The 18,449-nt window shown below is 40.1% G+C and overlaps 1 long non-coding RNA gene across 3 annotated transcripts in view; it reads left to right on the forward strand.

Annotated features, from left to right (window-relative positions):
* The window catches only part of LOC124148167, a 35,267-nt gene extending 17,221 nt beyond the window's left edge, over positions 1-18,046 (forward strand). For all 3 annotated transcript variants that reach the window (XR_006862934.2, XR_006862938.2, XR_006862939.2), the window contains exons 3-4: positions 12,128-12,195; positions 17,652-18,046. This is a non-coding gene — a long non-coding RNA (uncharacterized LOC124148167). The remainder of the gene's footprint in view (positions 1-12,127; positions 12,196-17,651) is intronic.
* The last annotated feature ends 403 nt before the right edge of the window (positions 18,047-18,449 follow it).

Consider the following 18,449-nt stretch of genomic DNA (forward strand, 5'->3'; position numbering starts at 1 on the left):
ACATGCTCCTTCATGACCTGGTTGTGAACATGGGCATGTATCAGATATAACATTTGCCTCTACCAGCAAGTTTACCTAAATGGTTTGCTCTAACCATTACTTTCATTTCTGTATCTTTAACATGCTTATAGGAAACGTAAGTTGTCTTCTATCTAAATCTTGACAGTAGTATTTTGGGGACACTCTAGTATCTTTGCAACTTCAACTGGAAGAATTATGAAGAGATTCACGTGGCATGGTACATGGATGTTATTTTATTTTAAGCATACTTTTGGAGTAAGCCTTTTTCCTAATGGGACATTGATGAAACATTCATGTTGCAATTTGGTAAATTGGTTCTCCGAGTACCCAACGAGGTGTTCTACAAGGATACCCTTTTGGTCTGTCTCTCTTTGTTAAAATGTCGGAGGAATATATGTGTTGCTGTTATAACCTGTGTTGGTATTAATGTGAGTCAAGAAAATATGTTTCTGTCTAAAAGAACTTCATAAATGTCTTATTTATAACATGATTGTGAAATCAATCCCTGATCTCCTTTTTATGACCAATCAGCAGCACGGAAATTGCTTTTTAACCAGTCGAATAGTTGCTTTCGTTCCTTTTAACCCAAATTCAAAGAAAATATGTTTCTGTTCTAAAAGAACTTCATAAATTTCATATTTATAACATGATTGTGAAATCAATCCCTTGACCTCCTTTTGTGACCAATCAGCAGCACGGAAATTGCTTTTCATCCAATCGAATAGTTGATTTCGTTCCTTTTAAACCATATACCTTCACAGGATATACTCATGTTACCTGTTCCTTGCAAATAACTGTATTCAGAAAGCATATGTACTAAGGTATACCTGTGTACATAGAAAATTCATTTTGTATATTGATACATCACAGTATCAATTTGCCCAAGGCATGAACATCGACATTCTATGTCGTATCAGAGCTCGAGGCCATACTTATCTAAAAATCTAACGATAACATTTTATGTCTTTATCCAGCTTTTTATTTCTCCGACATTTCTAGATGTATGTGATGTAATTTATTGTTCTTACAGAATACACTTGTGATCGAAGCTCTGTTTCTCTGTTCTTATTATACAATGGTCTCTACCACTAGAATTCAGGGATGGACTCCCGACAGCGTCACACGTTCAAAGATGTTAATTCTATACTTTGACCCTGCTTCAAAGTTCATCTTAAGACCCCTCCGGGTTTCTCCAACATCGCGACAATAAAGCCTGCCCGTATATGTGGCCTTAGGTTTTCATATCCACTTTTGGTGTCCACATGCCTCTTATATTTTTCTGTATGTGTTAACCACACACGTGTGAGCATAGTTCAACAGCTGACAAAATATTGTTTTCAAAACCTTCCAACTAATCATATTTTACAACATGATTATTATTTGGTTGACGTATCACATAGACAGTTTTCTTTAAAAGAAAGAAATACATTGTTGTATCTAGCAATTTTCGTTGAAAAAAATTGAATTCAAATCTTTTCCCAACGCCTGAGCTAAACCTTAAATCCACATGAGATATTGGGCGTTATAACGAGGTACACTTTACGATGTATTGCGTTCCCACGCGGTTGTATTAATCAGACAACTGAGCTGGCCGTGTATGGCTCGAGCATACATGGCAAATATTTACCCACGGGGCCGCAGGGTAGTAAGCTTCTACCCGCCATTTTAAGGGTGACATACCTCTAATAAATCTGCTGTAGAACTATGAGAGGGTTTATGTGTGTTCAGTGAGTCCCAGTGGGCAGTCAAACCTGTTTAATGTGTAGCGTGGGCCAGTATAACACGGGTGGTTTTCGAGGGGGGTGCGTGGTTATTTGTGCAATGCGAGAAGATAATACATACCAACACCTTAATTTCTGTTCAGGATTTTATACAGACAGTTATCGTACATGTTTTATTACTTGCACGCCTGTTTCATAACATCTATTTGATTTGTAGTTTAATTGCCAAATACTGTAGTACAACTGAGATTTAAGAGGTTTTTAAGTCTTTGAAGCTACATCGTGTCTCCTTGCAAGCAAATGCATTTTTTACGTTTTGCAATGCCGGGAGTTTAAGATCGAGACAGTTGAAGCCACCCTTGGTTGGGGGATCAATTTACACCGCATGACTTGACAGCCCAAACCCGTCAGACAAGTTACAGGCCAGTGTCGAGAAATCTCTACATTCAGACATCACTTCACGCTTCAAAGCTTTCATTATTATGTCTGATTTATTCTGCTTCTTACAACCCCACAAACATGTTCAGCGACGCGTTAGCTGTAATTGTGCTTCACGTGGTCTCTAAAGGATACGAGCAGATTTTAATATCAAGATAAATGTAATTGACAATAGAGTTTAACAAATTCAAAAAAAAATCAACTGATGAATAACGCTGTAGCCATTTGGATGAAAGATACTTCAAGTATTAGGAATGGGCAGGCCTGGTTTGTCGAAGTCTAAAGACTTGTATTAGCCCTGTGATATGACCTGACTGTACAGTATTACAAGTATATGTAGCTAGCTAGCATAAAAACGAAGGACAGAGGCATTTCCTTGCTGAACCCCTCGTCAAGTACAAACGCCACTTGCAATATATTACTCTTTGACCTACAGAGCGTAGGTAGATCGATAGAAAATAGCCATTCCCTGACTTCTAAAGTATGTTGAAAGATTTGATCGTTGTGCAGTGTGAATCATGCGATCGACATAGCTCAAATGCCGCGGTTATCTCATAGAGACGGACATGTTGTTCTATAATTGCCCAACACACCTGTAATGATCATTTAGTCAATAGTACAAATTATCTTACACATTGAGCAGGGATAACCGATGTAAATAAAATCCAATGAGATGACATTTTGTAAGATAAAGAAGGAACCTAAAACAACAACTAAATAAACACGTCAATATCTTTAATATAGGCCAGGGTGGCTGCTTAAATATGAAGATATTTGTACATGTATGTAAGGGAATTCGAAAAATAGATAAAGACGTTTAAAGCATTTTTATATGTTATAGTGTTCTTTCAGTCAGTATCATATTGCAAACAACCACATTATGGAATACAATATTCTCAACCATGAGTTTGATTGCTGCGCTTGGTATTTTAATGTATTCATGTACTTCCTTGAACGTATTTTTGACCCTTATCTATGGTGGATGTCGACTATATAAACAGGCATTCACACATTCAGTATACTTCCCTGTAAAATGTACATTCCATGTTGTCTATATAAACGGCGAATACAATCTTATCGTTGGTGTGTGCAAGCAGATATTTAGATTGGTTGCCATAAAGTATAAGTGAAGTAACCACGTGCTTGCAAATAGCGTGCAGGACCGGGGACTGTGAGTGCTATAACTTTCCTCAATGTTTAAGTATCATGTTCTACTGCCTAACAGTTTACCTCGTTATAACGTGCAACCGTATTGCAGTGATGCATATAACTTAACTGTTTTACGTTAAAACCAGTGTAACCCGTACACAGTTTTAGTTGTTTCAAATCAGGATAAGCCCAACGTATATATATATATTTTAAATTATTAATTACCTCCCCGTTATATGATTCAAAATCCTGGTCAGGTGTGTGATTTCAAATATTAGGAAGTATCATATTGGAGTTCGGAGTTCAAAGGTCAACGATACAAGAGGCTGTAAATTTTGAAACGCCAATGGTTGTCGCTGTATTTATTCAATGCAGCATTACCTAGAAACTAGATGATCAGTCAGTCGGAACGAGCAAGACTTCAGAGATCCCAAGACAGACCAAAGGCTGAAAATTAGTACGGGTTGGTTGGGACAGTGCGTGTTGAGGACATATAATAAAAGGCAAGGGTGACAACGTAGCTTTTGTAGTTACATGCCACGTATTGTTGAAACACAATACACTAAATGGACAGATTTTCCTGTTCGTGTGACAAAAACCTTGCATGCTGGTACATGGATGTTTATGCATTCTTTGCCATGTTGCAAATATTTGTAAAACGTTGTTTTATTACATATCTTTTCAATCGTGTCTTTAGTTATCGCGAATGTCTTAAGATAGTGTAGGCTTAGAAGGCTGTATGGTTGATAGTGCATAAATTGTGGTCAACCGCCAAAATTCAATATGGCGGTCGTAAATGCGTGTTGGACGAGAAGAGCCAGTACAACAGGTCCTACAGCTCGAACACATACGGGACATCTCGTAAATAACTCTTTGAATATAGAAACCCCGGGTGGGAGATAGGGTGAGTCAGTGGAGAGGAACGGGACAAGAAAAGCTTTTAAAATCACATTTGGTGGCGGTAGGCGTCGGGTATTCTTCAATGGCTTCTCGCTACAGTGGACATGAAAGGCTTGCTGTCGAAATGCGATCTGGAGTTTTCGGTCGGTTTACGTCTGCCTATTGTGTCGGCAGTGTCGTCTGCCATTGTCCCCTCTCAGTCATGAGTCACACGTGTAATGGCCAACTCTACCTGACCGGCCAGTGTTGAGCTGCTGGCTTCTTGCCGGTCATCTTCTGTCTCTCTGTTCAGAGGCAAAGGGTGTAAATTTACAACGAAATTATAGTTCTAAACATACATTTCCTATGGGTACACTACCTATAAATTAGGTTCTGGAGTTACCGCTGTTACCATGGTAACCATCGTCTGGTACATATTAAGACAACTTCTTCACACATGTATTATAATGGATTTGGGTTAGGTTTATATTACATTCTCAAATAGATGTTGAATGTCAAATGTTGACGACACCTCCCTGTTCTATAAATATATACGTCTAATATTGTAAGAATAGTCTTTCAGATAGTCATAGGAACAAATGACGTTCGCGTCCCCTGTTGTAACCTGTTGAACCATCATGAACATGCATATCACAGAAATATTATAAAAGTTTGTTGATAAAGACATTTTCCGTCCCACTCTTCTTCCAAAACCCAAATCACACATGTGCATGCCTCCTATTGGACAATAGATATAACGTCAACGCTGGAAACCAATCAGTCTGCATTATCTACCGAAACAGATTCCATTTTGCGTTGAAGGAAAAAGGGTCGTGAAAATTATATGAATGAAACACTGAAAATCAGTGATGTCACATGGTGTTCGCCAAAACATGTTTCGTCACCAATAAACAACCATAAACAATTGCGCCCTTTTACCCGTCCCTCTGATGCCTGGCTAGCGGCTTTTTATCAACGGTTTAATTGCTCTGGGTTTGTCTAGGGTCTATTTGACGATACGCAGCTATTTTGCACCTGTATGGTAATATCAACTTGCCAATCTAGCCAAGTGGAGCAATATAGTTTACAACCTAACTCTTAATAACCCTTTCAGCAGTTCCACCTGTGAAGGTATGCAACATTTCGCAGAGTCTCCTAGAGGGTATTTCAATCAAGCAGCGACCCCTCACGGCGAAGTCGTCACCTACCGTATCTCCATCAGAAGCCATCATGGTGGTGTCAAAACTGACCCCCGAGGTATTGTTCGCTGGAATCCCACCCCCCCGGGCTGTAAGACAGCTTATCTCAACCAGGGGTCATTGTTAACGTGGTCGTACAACAAAGACGGCCTAATGACGTTTCTGTAAGGGTTGTAGCCTGTGGAGCGTCAGCGCGATATTTAACACACAAAGGCTGGGAACAAGGGGCACGAAGATGTCAATGACTTGTTGCGAGGGGTGGCGCGGGGGTGGCGCGTCAATAAGCCTGCTCCTGATTGATTTCTACATAACACAATTCACCGGACGTCTTTATCCGATATCCATTCAATATGTCGTATTTGTAGGGCGTAATGGTCACCAACAATTGCACCTGGTTATTTGACGTGTTTGGGACGCTTAGCTTCATGGATGCTGTTTACGTCGGAGCAGGAATAGCTGCCCGGTACTAGTGTTTGATTCGAACGCCATGATATTTAACTGCTCAAGCCTCGTGTTCTTGTAACATAATGTTTATAAATACCATGTAACTAAAACTTGATGTACTTAATTCAATTGTTGTAAATATTAGCCTTCTTGGTGTAGGTTTCTTGATGGAGACAATTCACAGTTGGTAGCAATGGACATATACTTGTATGATTTTTCAGAAAATGTAATATCCTAGAGACGTATCGCCATGCCGCAAACAAGTATATATGACAGACAACTGGAAATAAGCTCTGATACTCTTTATTTACAAAGCTTTAAATAAATATCTACCTATCAGACTTAAACCTAAATTAATTATGATGGTTGTTCATCCCCGGGACAATAAATGAAATAATAGGACAATATGGACATAACAAATGAGAGATGGTTTCCCTGGTTTATAACCAACCAGACTTGGATGTGTCAATGTACATATGTATGTTTAAATATATAGACATGGTTCAAAGTTGTGCACCCGTAAGCCCTTGCAATTTATAATGAAGGCGTTTATGTTGAAAAATCCCAATTGTTAATGAGAGGTTAAAGTTTTGTAAGAATGTACGGATTCAGCCCGTACCAGGCCCTGTAAGGACCTGTAGCTACAGCTATGATACAACCTGAAGGCCAGTTTGTTTATGGAATAAATAAACGCTGGGAAAGCTAATATTTGCCGTGGCAGTAGTCGGCTGATATGTGAAAAAGGATTATATTCATCCAATGCAACAGTGACCTATTGAAAATGATTCCACAAAAGAATTAAAAGCAAACATCATGTCCAATAAAAACTCAGTGAAATATGTTAAGAGAAAGTTTTGTCTCTGCAAATGAGTACTTGAAACACGGTGGAGCTTATGGCCCCGAGGTACGAGAGAACAGTACAGTGCATCCTGTTATTTTTGTATTGCCTGGGGAAAACGTATTCTGAAACTTGTTCAACAAGCATCAAAACATTTGATGGTATTGTCGTGCCTTGTAAAATCCCATGTATTGCCTCAGGTGGAAAGCTGATACATACAACAAATTGAATTAAATACATATTGGATCATCATTGTCGGTCTACCGTTCAACTAATCCCTTGAATTATATCATTATTTCCATTTTCTATTTTTGCTCTCAGTGGTGATCTCAAACGTTTTAGTTGAAGGTTGAATATGTCACTAACTAAGTTTTCGGAATTTGTCTTAAACACTTGCTGAGACACTTCACCCGCAGTATTCTTTAATAATAACACAGAACTCCACCGACGCATGTATGAAAAATAATACCAGTCTCGTCTCGGTAATTTTCTCAAATTAAAATACTCTTTGGCATCTTGGCATCAAGTCTGTGCGACATGTCGGCAAGTGTAAACTAGGCTCATCAATCGAGATCTTATTCAGGGAGATTTCTTTACATTTGCACGTAGTGTTGAGGTCACGACCCTGTGTTTGAAGTGTATCTATCATATCAGCGGTACCTATGTGCACACAATGAACACTGACCACCGGGCAGTTCCCAGGACATCGTGGAATCTGATATTCAATAACTGCTTTATTTCTGGGTGACAGCCATTATCCTTCTCCACGTCAAGGCAGTCATCAAACGAAATCCAACAGAGATATGTTTTGATGACAATCTGTCTTTCCTTTGTGAATTGATACAAGGATCAGATATGGAGGTAGTTGGTGTGGAAACGTGTCCCTCTGCCCTTCCATGTACCATACGCCACAATAGTATGTACCTACATGGCACTATTTGCAACTTCAGATCTTTGTCTCATTTGGCACTCTTTCAACAAGGTAACAACATTCTCTTACATTTGCCTTGCCACATGTTCAACGTGGCTATTCATATCGTCAAGACTTTGTCTCATTTGGCACTCTATCCACAAGGTAACAACAATCTCTTACATTTTTCTTGAAATATTTGCAACATGGCTGATCAGATCTTCAAGACTTTGTCTCATTTGGCACTTTTTGACAAGGTAACAACGCTCTCTTACATCATGGCTTATTGTCAACATTTCCATTCAGTTCTTTAAAGCTTAACATAATATGACCGCCATTTACAAGAGACAAACAACCTCTTACACACCACTTGAAGTATGTTTACTAGTATTCAGATCTTCAGTGCCTACCATTTTTTCCACAAGAGAACAATATTAATACTTTCTGGGCACCATTTAGAAATGGCTGATGAAGATCGGTTTCATTTTTGCCCAACAGTACAACCTTGTTACAAGGGAATACTAATTTTTTTAGCTACTCTTTGCCAAGGCACCCTCTGGGACATGGCTGGATGAGGTCTAAAGTTCTTTGTCAAACCTTGTAATCTTTGTATAAGGGAACAATTGTCTCATACTTTTTATCTTGGCATCATTTGTACCATCCGATCTTCGAGACCTTTGTCTAAGAATGTACCCTCAAGAGATTTGTAACTGAGAAAGATTTCAAACTAAAGGCATTATCAACGCCACCATTATTAGTCGAAATGAACAAGACATAGTGACATGTACCATGTACAAGGAGGCAGATCTAGACATAGTGACATATACCATGTACAAGGAAGCAGATCTGGGGTAGAAGCTCACTGGATTCACGGGACTACCCAGTTCCCATGGAAGACACATTTCAGGGTAGCTTGACATTGGATAGCCACAAATATCACCAAAAGCAGTCAGTGGAGCGAAATAGAGGTGAACATGAGATGGGATCTGAATGTGTGGGATATAGCCTTACCTACCAGCTATTGTTGTAGAGCAAGGGAAGGCATGCGTGCATCTACAGCAACACTTCATCCTCGTCTCGTCACGTGTGCAGGTCCTTGAGACCATCTAAAATGTTTTTCGAAAGGACTCTAAAAGATGACGTATGCTATGGTATCACTTACATATTTTTGAACAACCATGGTTTCGTTTTCGAACGTTTGAGACGACCCCTGTCCCAGTTCTGCCATCCAATCAGGATGATGGTGTTCACGGTTCGGGAATTTCCGACAATATACGTTTGTGTCTTGCATCCTTGAAACAGCTAAACGTTGAATACACAAAGCTGGAAATATTTTAATTTTTAGTTAATGTATATTTATGGCCTCGTATAAGTTTTAAATTGTTATTATATCACAAATCACTCTTGAATATTTTGATGATACACTTATCTCAATTTTCTTTAACCATTTTCATATTTCCATTAGATTTTCATCATGTGTACTTATGTTATGCAGCAGCAAAGTACCATTTATATTTGTGAATAGAAAGTATAAAGGCTGTAAGATGAGATACAAATTGTGAAATATAACAAGTTTCGGAACTTAGTGGACCGCCCTTAATTTCAATATAAACCACTGACCTCGCGATTCAGGGAGCATAATGTGTCAGTTACTTAGAGGAATCAATAACTGTAAAATTAACCTAAAATATCCACCAAACAGGTGATACTGGATTCCTACATGACGTGCTATATTTTCTTAAGAAGACATTAAAGTGTAATAAATCCCCAGAGATGTATGACTCACACTTCCCCCCATTCTCCATGACCCCTCATGACAATGCAGGGTGGGGGAGTGTTAATGTATGCATCTACATGCAGTATCAGCGTAACATGATCAGACGTCTGACATGAGAGAATCCCTATGTTGTTCTGATTTACATCCTGTTAATGCAATCCTGTATTACACAGCATGATAGTGTCTGAGATTTCTACGGTGGTCTTTTGTATTAAAACTAACAGTGCATGCCCAGATCGGTTCTACGCCACATTCTCCCACAGGCCCCTGTCAAGAAGACAGTCGTCGCATGGTTAGATTGTCGCATCAGTACCCTACGACACAGTAACAATCCAACACGAGACACATTATAAAACATGTACGGCTCACGTTTTGTCATATATTTTATTTATGAAGGGGAGATAACTTGGACGATCAATGCTATTTCGTTAAGGGGAGATAACTGCTATTTCAGTCGTCCCCTTTTATGGTGTGTGTATTTTAGATATCTTTGATTTGATTAAGCAAAGTATAGCGTAGTCCATCTCAAAGCATGAAATGAAACATGTGACAAGTATATAAATATATATAAATATGATAAAGGATTAATATTTTCTAGTGGTTAAACGAAACCCATGTTAAACTGCGGCATAGTATCTAAGTGGTGAAACACTATAACCCCCGAATAGTACAAGCAGATGCACGCACGCACGCACGCACGCACGCACGCACGCACACAAACACGCACACAAACACGCACGTGTATGCAAGTCGCCATATGAGGGCAATAATCTTAAACGCGAAGTTATAGCCCCTTTCACCTCACCTGTTACTGTACTGCACAAAGAGTCTGAGGCATGTACTTTAACAGTGCGTGGACTGGTGTTGCGTTACTGTGCCTAGTGTGTGTAGCAGCACGGAATGTCCACTGCTGGTGTCAGACTACTGGGAAAGCATGAGCATGAGTCGGGATAGTCATGTGATACTCCTATCAGTTCATTGTCATACACGAGGAAGCTCAATGGCAGTCGCCCAGATATACGTTGTGCTTTAGTCAGTGGGTTAGCTTAAACGCCGCTGTGACCATTCTTTCGGGTATTTTGTTGTTTAAAGCCACATGCAGCAATATTCTAGCTATATAAATAATCGAATCTGGACCAGACAATCCAGTGAGTGACAACATGAGCGTCGATCTTGGCATTTGGGGATACGATGACTGCATCAAAAAGTCAGCGAGTCTGACCATCGGATTCAGTTAGTATTTCGCTTCTATCATGGCGTGTCAGCTTTACTTTGGATGAAGTCTAAACTGGCACTTGTTATATAATATATGTTCAGGGAACAAGAATCATCCGTACAAATTTTGCTTTCGCGGATCCAATTATGAGAAGGTCCTGGTACGGCCATGACATTTCAACCTGCACAGAGATATGCGGTGCCTTAGATCTCAGGGTCACTTATGTTTGATGCATTGGGAAGATGTAACAAGTTGTTATCTGTTATCAATGTGAGTGCGCATGTGAGTCTCTGTGTGTATCATGTCGGCAAACGTTTATGCTGGGCATCAAAATACATACTATTAAATTCAACGCGTTTGCTATGAATATCATTTTAAATTTACATAAAACAGTGTTCATCTAAAGGATAGATCATCCCAATAATGATTAAGTCACGAGTCATGTATTTCTATTTGTAAAGAACAAGAGACACGGTAAGGGTAGTTTCAGAAGCTATGGACTCGCATCATGTGATTTCATACAATGAAAGTCTGCTTCAGTTGTCGAAATGGTCTGCCTTGTATTGCGGACTTCTCTTTACATTTCTCTTGGTAGATGTAGCATTAATCATTAAGTCGCAAAGTGAGCTCGCCCGACCCACTTTCTCGCAGCGTTCTCACGATGTACCCCTTTCTCTCATTTTGCCCTTTGAAATCTCAAATGAAAGATTTTGAATGTCTGTTAGGGGCTTTATTTATGAGAGTAAACCTTGATGGCCTGTCTAGTGTCCTTTACACAATGGACTTTTCTAAAAGGCGACCCTCGCGTCTTTCTTAGTCCTCTCACGTCGAGCTATGAGCGAGCTGCCCCATGAAAGTATTGAAACCCTGCACATCAAAATGAAATGGAAGTTTTGCCGCTCGGTAGCTTTTCCACAGAAGTCTTTTGAAACGGCCTGGCAACAACTCAAGCGAGGCTTGTCCAAACACACACCCTTAGAAAACAGCCGCTAGAGCTAGCAGAGGAATGTTTGAATAATCTCTGAAATATGAATAGAGAAATAGGGGGAAAGAGCACAGCCTTGTAAGCAACCCCTTTTGAAATCTTTGATTATGCTTCCACGAATGTGGAATGTGAACATGCACGTGCGGACACGTGTCTGTCCGGGCGTGCAATAGCGGTAGGTGCTTGTTGTCCATAATGCACAGGATGTCCGTGAATACAAATCATCTGACATCCGAAAGTTACTGTCAATCAAATAATAGTCAAGGTTTATGAATATCACTTCATACCTTGCTGCACCTTTTGGTAGTCACGATAAAGTACACTACCAGACTGAAAATTACACAGTGGAACTCCATGTCTGTTTTTCATGTTTTAGGTTCCCATTTCATTAAGTGCCGCGCGGATCGTACAACGACATTAAAGCATTCCATCAAGAAAGTTAGAGCTCCACCAGAGTTACCTCCCCTTTCTGTCGCCAACAATTGATTAATACCACGTATGCATAAATAATGGTTCAACAAATATGTATATATTTTTCTTCTGTTTTCAGCATTATTCTCCGTGGTGCCAGTCAATCAGGAAGATTCACTCCAGGGGTGACGATGACAGATCAAACAGGTGAATGCTGAACACCTAGACAAACGAGATGATGTATTAAAGACATTAAACAAATCGTTTAAATTTATACGCACAGACCTAAACTTTTTAAATACCAAGGCCACAAAAAGGACCAAAATGATTTCCACTTCTTACTTCGCCCCTCAACGCGTACTTAACTAATAGAATTTACTTTTAGAGTGGTGTAACACTGAGTCAAGAATTTTTAAATGTTCATGTCATTTCACCAATACGCTTTTAATAATTGGGCGTGTTGACATTCGTGAATAATAGGTTTCAAAAGCAAATCAGAGCTTCATCTAACACCACATCCGAGGTGATGTTCTGCACGCATGAAGGATTCTCGACGAAGGCAGTAAACTTCAGTTTGAATGTCTGAACGACTTCCTATTAATTTAGACTATACAAACACCCCATTTTAACATAATACATTTACATCAGATTACAACACCTTGGCTCTAGTGCAAAACAATTTGCTGAGTCAGCTCTTAGCATTTGCGTGGTTATCACAGGTTATTCAAAGTTATAGACGCTGACGCTACCCTGACAGTTCAGCTGTGACACGGTAACGCTATGGGGAGCGGCAGAGAATGATGGAACGGTAGACGGGGGGGTAGGAGGGGTGAGACGGAGGGGAGGGGAAGGTGGAGGCGGATGGGAGGGTGGGGTAGGCTGGAGGTAAAGGGGTGTAGCTTTGCTTTAATATGACTATAACGTTTTCATGACAGTACAGCAGTAGAACTGGTTACACGAGTGCGTCCTTAAGTAAACCACTGAATATATGATGACATAGCTGAAGGTCGAATAGATCTCTTGTACTTTGCTTCATACAAGTCTTACGTTCAAATGCCCTTCAAGATCGGGTTCCTTGGTGCTTACTAGGTCGTAGAACTAAGATGCTATACGCATCGCTGAATACATTCCTGGTATTGAATCTGCTGTATTTTTATTGCTTTAATATCCTTATATCTGTATTGACCTGATCTTCAGTAATGTTTGGTATTGAGATACCTCACGTGTCTTCACCCAAGTGTCACCTGTGTGACACCTGTAGACAGTACAGGGCCATCAAGTTTGACATGTCTGTAGCCCATACGAGAGAGCGTAGGTCAGTCTTGAAGTTACTTAACATGCAGGTGAATATCAAAATTCATATTTTGTCTTGATCCCTTGATTACAACCAGTACAGCCAATCTGGTTAGTTGCCATGACAACTGGCCTGGTTATACGCCTTCTGTCACCCATTACCCCGTGAGTAGGCCCAGTACAACCGGTAAAATATCTCTGTACTACCTGGTCCTAATAGGCCCATAATGGTCACACCCCAAACTCATTCTGTTACAACCTGTCAATGAATTCTCCAGTACAAGCGTCTCTTAATATGCCACGCCTACTCGATGACTTGCATCTAGTCTCTGAAATGTACATATTTTACAGAAAAAAACAGTTGTAAAATTATAGTTTTAAAATATAATAAATAGGAGCCCAGAGACTTTCTTCATTTTATGCTACTGCAGTAATCTAGACTTGCCAAATAATATAGACCTGCATTCTCTGTATTGGATGCATTTGTTTCAGGGTCTGTTCAGACTGTGTCCAATTCAGCAGACATTGTATATGCAAAACACACTCTGTCGGACCTTGCCTCACGAGTAGGTTATTCCACATAATCCAATATGTAAATCTTACTTAAAACCAAAAATTCAAAATCAAATCCAAATGTATACTGAATGCCAGTGACCTCAGGTATGTGTTTAAAAACAACAACATGATGGCAGAAAGTAGCAACACAAATACTTGAATTTTACACTGATTAAGTAAGTGAGTGAGTTGGGATTAACCCCGCTTTTAACAGTATTCCAGTTATATCACGGCGTGTCAGCTTAATGTGGGAGGAAAGCCTGAATTGATGCAGGTCTCAGACGTTTACCACTTCGGGGAAACCCACGAGCACGGGTATGGTGCTGACAAACCTATAAACACAATCGGGGCGAACCGGGATTCGAACCCACAATCATAGGTTTCTGGCGTGCCCAAGGGGCGCAACTCTGCACAGCGAATTGCGGCGCCTTAGACGATTGGGCCACCCGTGCCCCCTGATTAAGTGAGACACGTCACATGTATTTATGATTTATGTACATTTTTAAATGATGTCAGTGCGGGTGTGGTTCTTATCGAGTCAGATGTTATGGGTGATGAAGCAGCTGTCGGGGTGTGGTAAAGCGCCATCTTGCTGTTTCTCATGCGTACATAGGCCATGGCTGTATGAACCTCCATGCATCAGAATATGAGTAATTCAGTGTGCAGTGAAGCAGTGTAAATTGAATCAAATCGCAGCGTCCTTAATCATTACAAGTACCCATTCCCATGGTTGTACCCATACCCGCACATGTGCACCCCCTTCTGCCTGTATGCGTATCTGTAACGCTACCGTATCGTGTAAAGGCATCAATACCCGATCCCTTATGTGTGGTTGTACCCGTATCTCTACGAGTAGACGCATCTGTACCAGTACCTGTCGTGTAAACGCATCAATACCCGATCCCTTATGTGTGGTTGTACCCGTATCTCTACGAGTAGACGCATCTGTACCCGTACCTGTCGTGTAAATGTATCAATATCCGATCCCTTATCTTTGATCGTACCCGTATCTCCACATGTAGACGCATCAGTACCCGAATCCTTATCTGTTATCCTTATCCGAAACCGTACCTGTGTGTGTAAACGCATGTGTACCGTACACTTAAACGCAACAGTACCGGAACATGTACGTGCACACAGCACTTGAACCTTACCCTAGCGTCAATCAAGCCGTAAAAACGCAATGTGTATTGAATCTAGAGTTTCAATATTTTCAAGAAGCAATACAGGCTTACTGTTATTCTACTTCGTAGTTCATAAAATAAACCTAATGATGACTAAAGATATTCAAACATTTCCCAGGTTTTCGCAAACGTATTTTCATTACAACTTCTGATTTTGTTTCAAGGTGGTGTTACTTTACTTTATGAAGTTAAGTGCAGCGATCTTTAAAAGGAGGACGAGGGTGTCAGTTTTCAAGTCGTTCAAATGTCAATTTACTTTCAGCAACGTAAGCGTTATGCTATAGATCAAAATAAACCTTACTGATGCCCCTGTTCCATTGAGGCTATTCTCAGTTCCATACAATACGTACACTATCTAGTCATGGATTTGAAGACCGCCTCCGTGGTCTAGTGGTAGAGCGTCCGCCCGGAGAGCGGAAGGTCCGGGGTTCGATCCCCGGCCGCGTCATACCAAGGTACTTGTTGTTACCCTGTCTGGCGCTCGGCATTAAGGGGCTAAAACAAGGACTGGTCGGCTCGGAGTCAGTATACTGTGTCTGAGTGGGGTATTCATGTTAAACTGCGGCATGGTATCTCAGTGAGCTAGCACTATAAATCGGCATCAGTCCGGACTAGTACAAGCAGCCACACACACACACACACACACACACACGTACATGCACGTCGCTATATAAGTGCAATAATCTTGGACGCGACCCCATTTCACCTCACCTCACCTCATGGATTTGACATTGGCACCAGATAACATGGACCTATACTCCCTTTTAACCATCGTTCAACTTAAAACAGTGCGAGTTTACTTGATCGCATTATTAACAAACATGAACCCTTGCATAATGCGTACAAAATAACGATACTTGATATATGATATCATATACCATAAAGGTTAATATAAGTTCGCTTGGTATATTCAGTACAATGCATCAGTTGAGATTGTGTTACGTCACCAACAGTTTATTCCATCTCAAGTAAACGTTACACGAGTATGTATACAGATCAACTGATCTATTAGAAGGCTTAACTTGAAATTGAAGTTTACGTAACAACGACATACTCAGTCAGGTGGGCTTGCCACCAAGGTATTAAGTACCCCGAATCAGCGAGCCACATAGTGTTACGCTTAAGAGACTTACTGTACAGACCCCAGACGTTCTCACGACCACGGGTAATACAACCAACCGGGTGTAACAATGTTCTGATTTTGATTTCTAAGAAGACATCACCCATGCATTATGTTTTGGCTTCTTTATAGCAATTGTACACAGGGAGGCACTACTTACCGCTTCAAAAGGCCTTGTCATGCTATGTACCCACAACCAGGGTCACCTGACACCGTCATTTAGCCCCAAGTTAGGATATACAATGTGGAATATTCAACAGCCACAGTTAATGCATTTTATTATACGCTCTGATGGGTTTGCTACAGTGAATATCAAATGCATATTGTTGGAAATATTGCGTATGGTACTTGTAAAACGTTTTCCGTTTTGTGTATATGAGACATGTACCTACAAGTGAAATTTGATATATTCATAACGATTTCGCACATTTGACCTTTGGTGTTATAATCGTACAATAGTAAGTTATCATCGTGAGGCACAAAAATTTGTTGACGCGGCACTATACACTCTCAGATTATTTGTTTGTACTAAGTTACATTTGAATAAACTGTATTGGAACGTGGCATAACATGATAAGACGGGAACCCTATTATACAGTATTCACCTGAACGGTATTGAATGTGTTCGGGTATTCAGTAGTTGGGACGAGTTATGTGATTCACCAGATTGAAAGGTTATGAAATAGTTTAATAAAATAGATGTGTACTTTACGTCTGCAGTCAGGTCAACTCTCAGTACAGTAACGAACAGTTAAGTTTGGGTTTAGTAAATCATGTCAGCAAATTCTAAATATGACAAACATAATCGTGTAAGTCAGGAAATTGAAAACGTCATGTTTACACATCCGTGGGTTTCAATCAGTTGCTACACCAATAAACAGTTTATCAATCTAGTTTGCATGATCATAATTAATTGCCTTTATTTTACTGTATGAAATCAATAATTCTAATATCAGTGCATGAATCTGATATAAGTAAAGGTATTTGGTGTGATGGAGAGGTGTGAGTTCGTTACAAGAGCAAGCGCTTCATAATCCAAGGGAAATAACTCCAAGTCAACTCTCGTACTGGTCATTGGAAGCTTCCCTCGCAGTTTCTATAAGGATTTATACTGTGTATGATCAAACAACATATATTGAGTACAATAAAGAAATTTCTGATGACAGTGCAAAATATTTTAACACAAAAGAAAAACTGCTCGTTGACAATCGGCGCCCATGCGCGGTGAGTGTATGCTTAGGTTGGTGTATTTGAAAGCATCACCGGGTATACATTCATCCGCGCATGCGTGTCACTATCAACTGGTGACGTCATTGTGCAGTTTTTACAAGGTGATAGAAGCGTGTTGAATGACACAACATGTCATGTGTCAATCATAATAAAACACTTTCCCTGCCACTGAGAAATAAAATTAATTATATATTCTGTTTTCAAATCTTTATTTTAATTACAAAATAACGGATGGAGCCAACAAAACTATATTTCTTATATTTGTTTATTTATAATTTCAGGTGAGGAAGGAATTCACATGAGGGCCCTTCGCCCGTGTTCTTCAGACCTGAACATGTATTCTGAATGGACCTTTAACAACTCGGTCAAACTCAATATCTTCAGAACCAACAGCTGTCTTGGAGAAATGAACATTTCACAACGAAATAAATTTGAAATATGAAGTCCAAGAATGGAATTATCTTGTTTAAAGTGTGTTTATAAATACGAATATTCGTAAACCGGTGATTCGACATATGCCCATGCTGTGAATCACGTGCCATTGTATCATTAGAAAAGATTTTCACGAAATGTATTTTCTTTTACCCTGTAAAATTGCAAATCAACTGCACAATGACATATACCCGGAACTGTAATTTAATTTATCTTGATTTGAATAAAACGTATGTATGTACCAGAATATGTTGTGTCATATGTGATATGTATCCTCAGCGCACAGACCCGTGAAGATTCCGGGGGTAGAAGCGGTCTTCAGCAACCCATGCATGCCGTAAAGGGTGACTATGCTTGTCGTAAAAGGCGACAAACGGGATCGGGTGGTCAGGCTCGCTGACTTGGTTGATGCATGTCATCGATCCCAATTGCGTGGATATATGCTCATGATATTAATCACTGGATTGTCTGGTCCAGACTCGATTATTTACAGACCGCCGTCATATAGCTGGAATATAGCTGAGAGCGGCGTTAAACAGCAAACCAACCAACTAACCTCAGCGCACTAGGATCAGTGGCCACGAACACCAGACTCGCCCTCGAAGTTACTGTCCCTACCTTAACACCCTCATCGTACATGCAAGGAC

This window comes from Haliotis rufescens, unplaced genomic scaffold (assembly GCF_023055435.1).
Source record: "Haliotis rufescens isolate VD_foot unplaced genomic scaffold, xgHalRufe1.0.p SCAF_1, whole genome shotgun sequence".
NCBI lineage: Eukaryota > Metazoa > Mollusca > Gastropoda > Lepetellida > Haliotidae > Haliotis > Haliotis rufescens.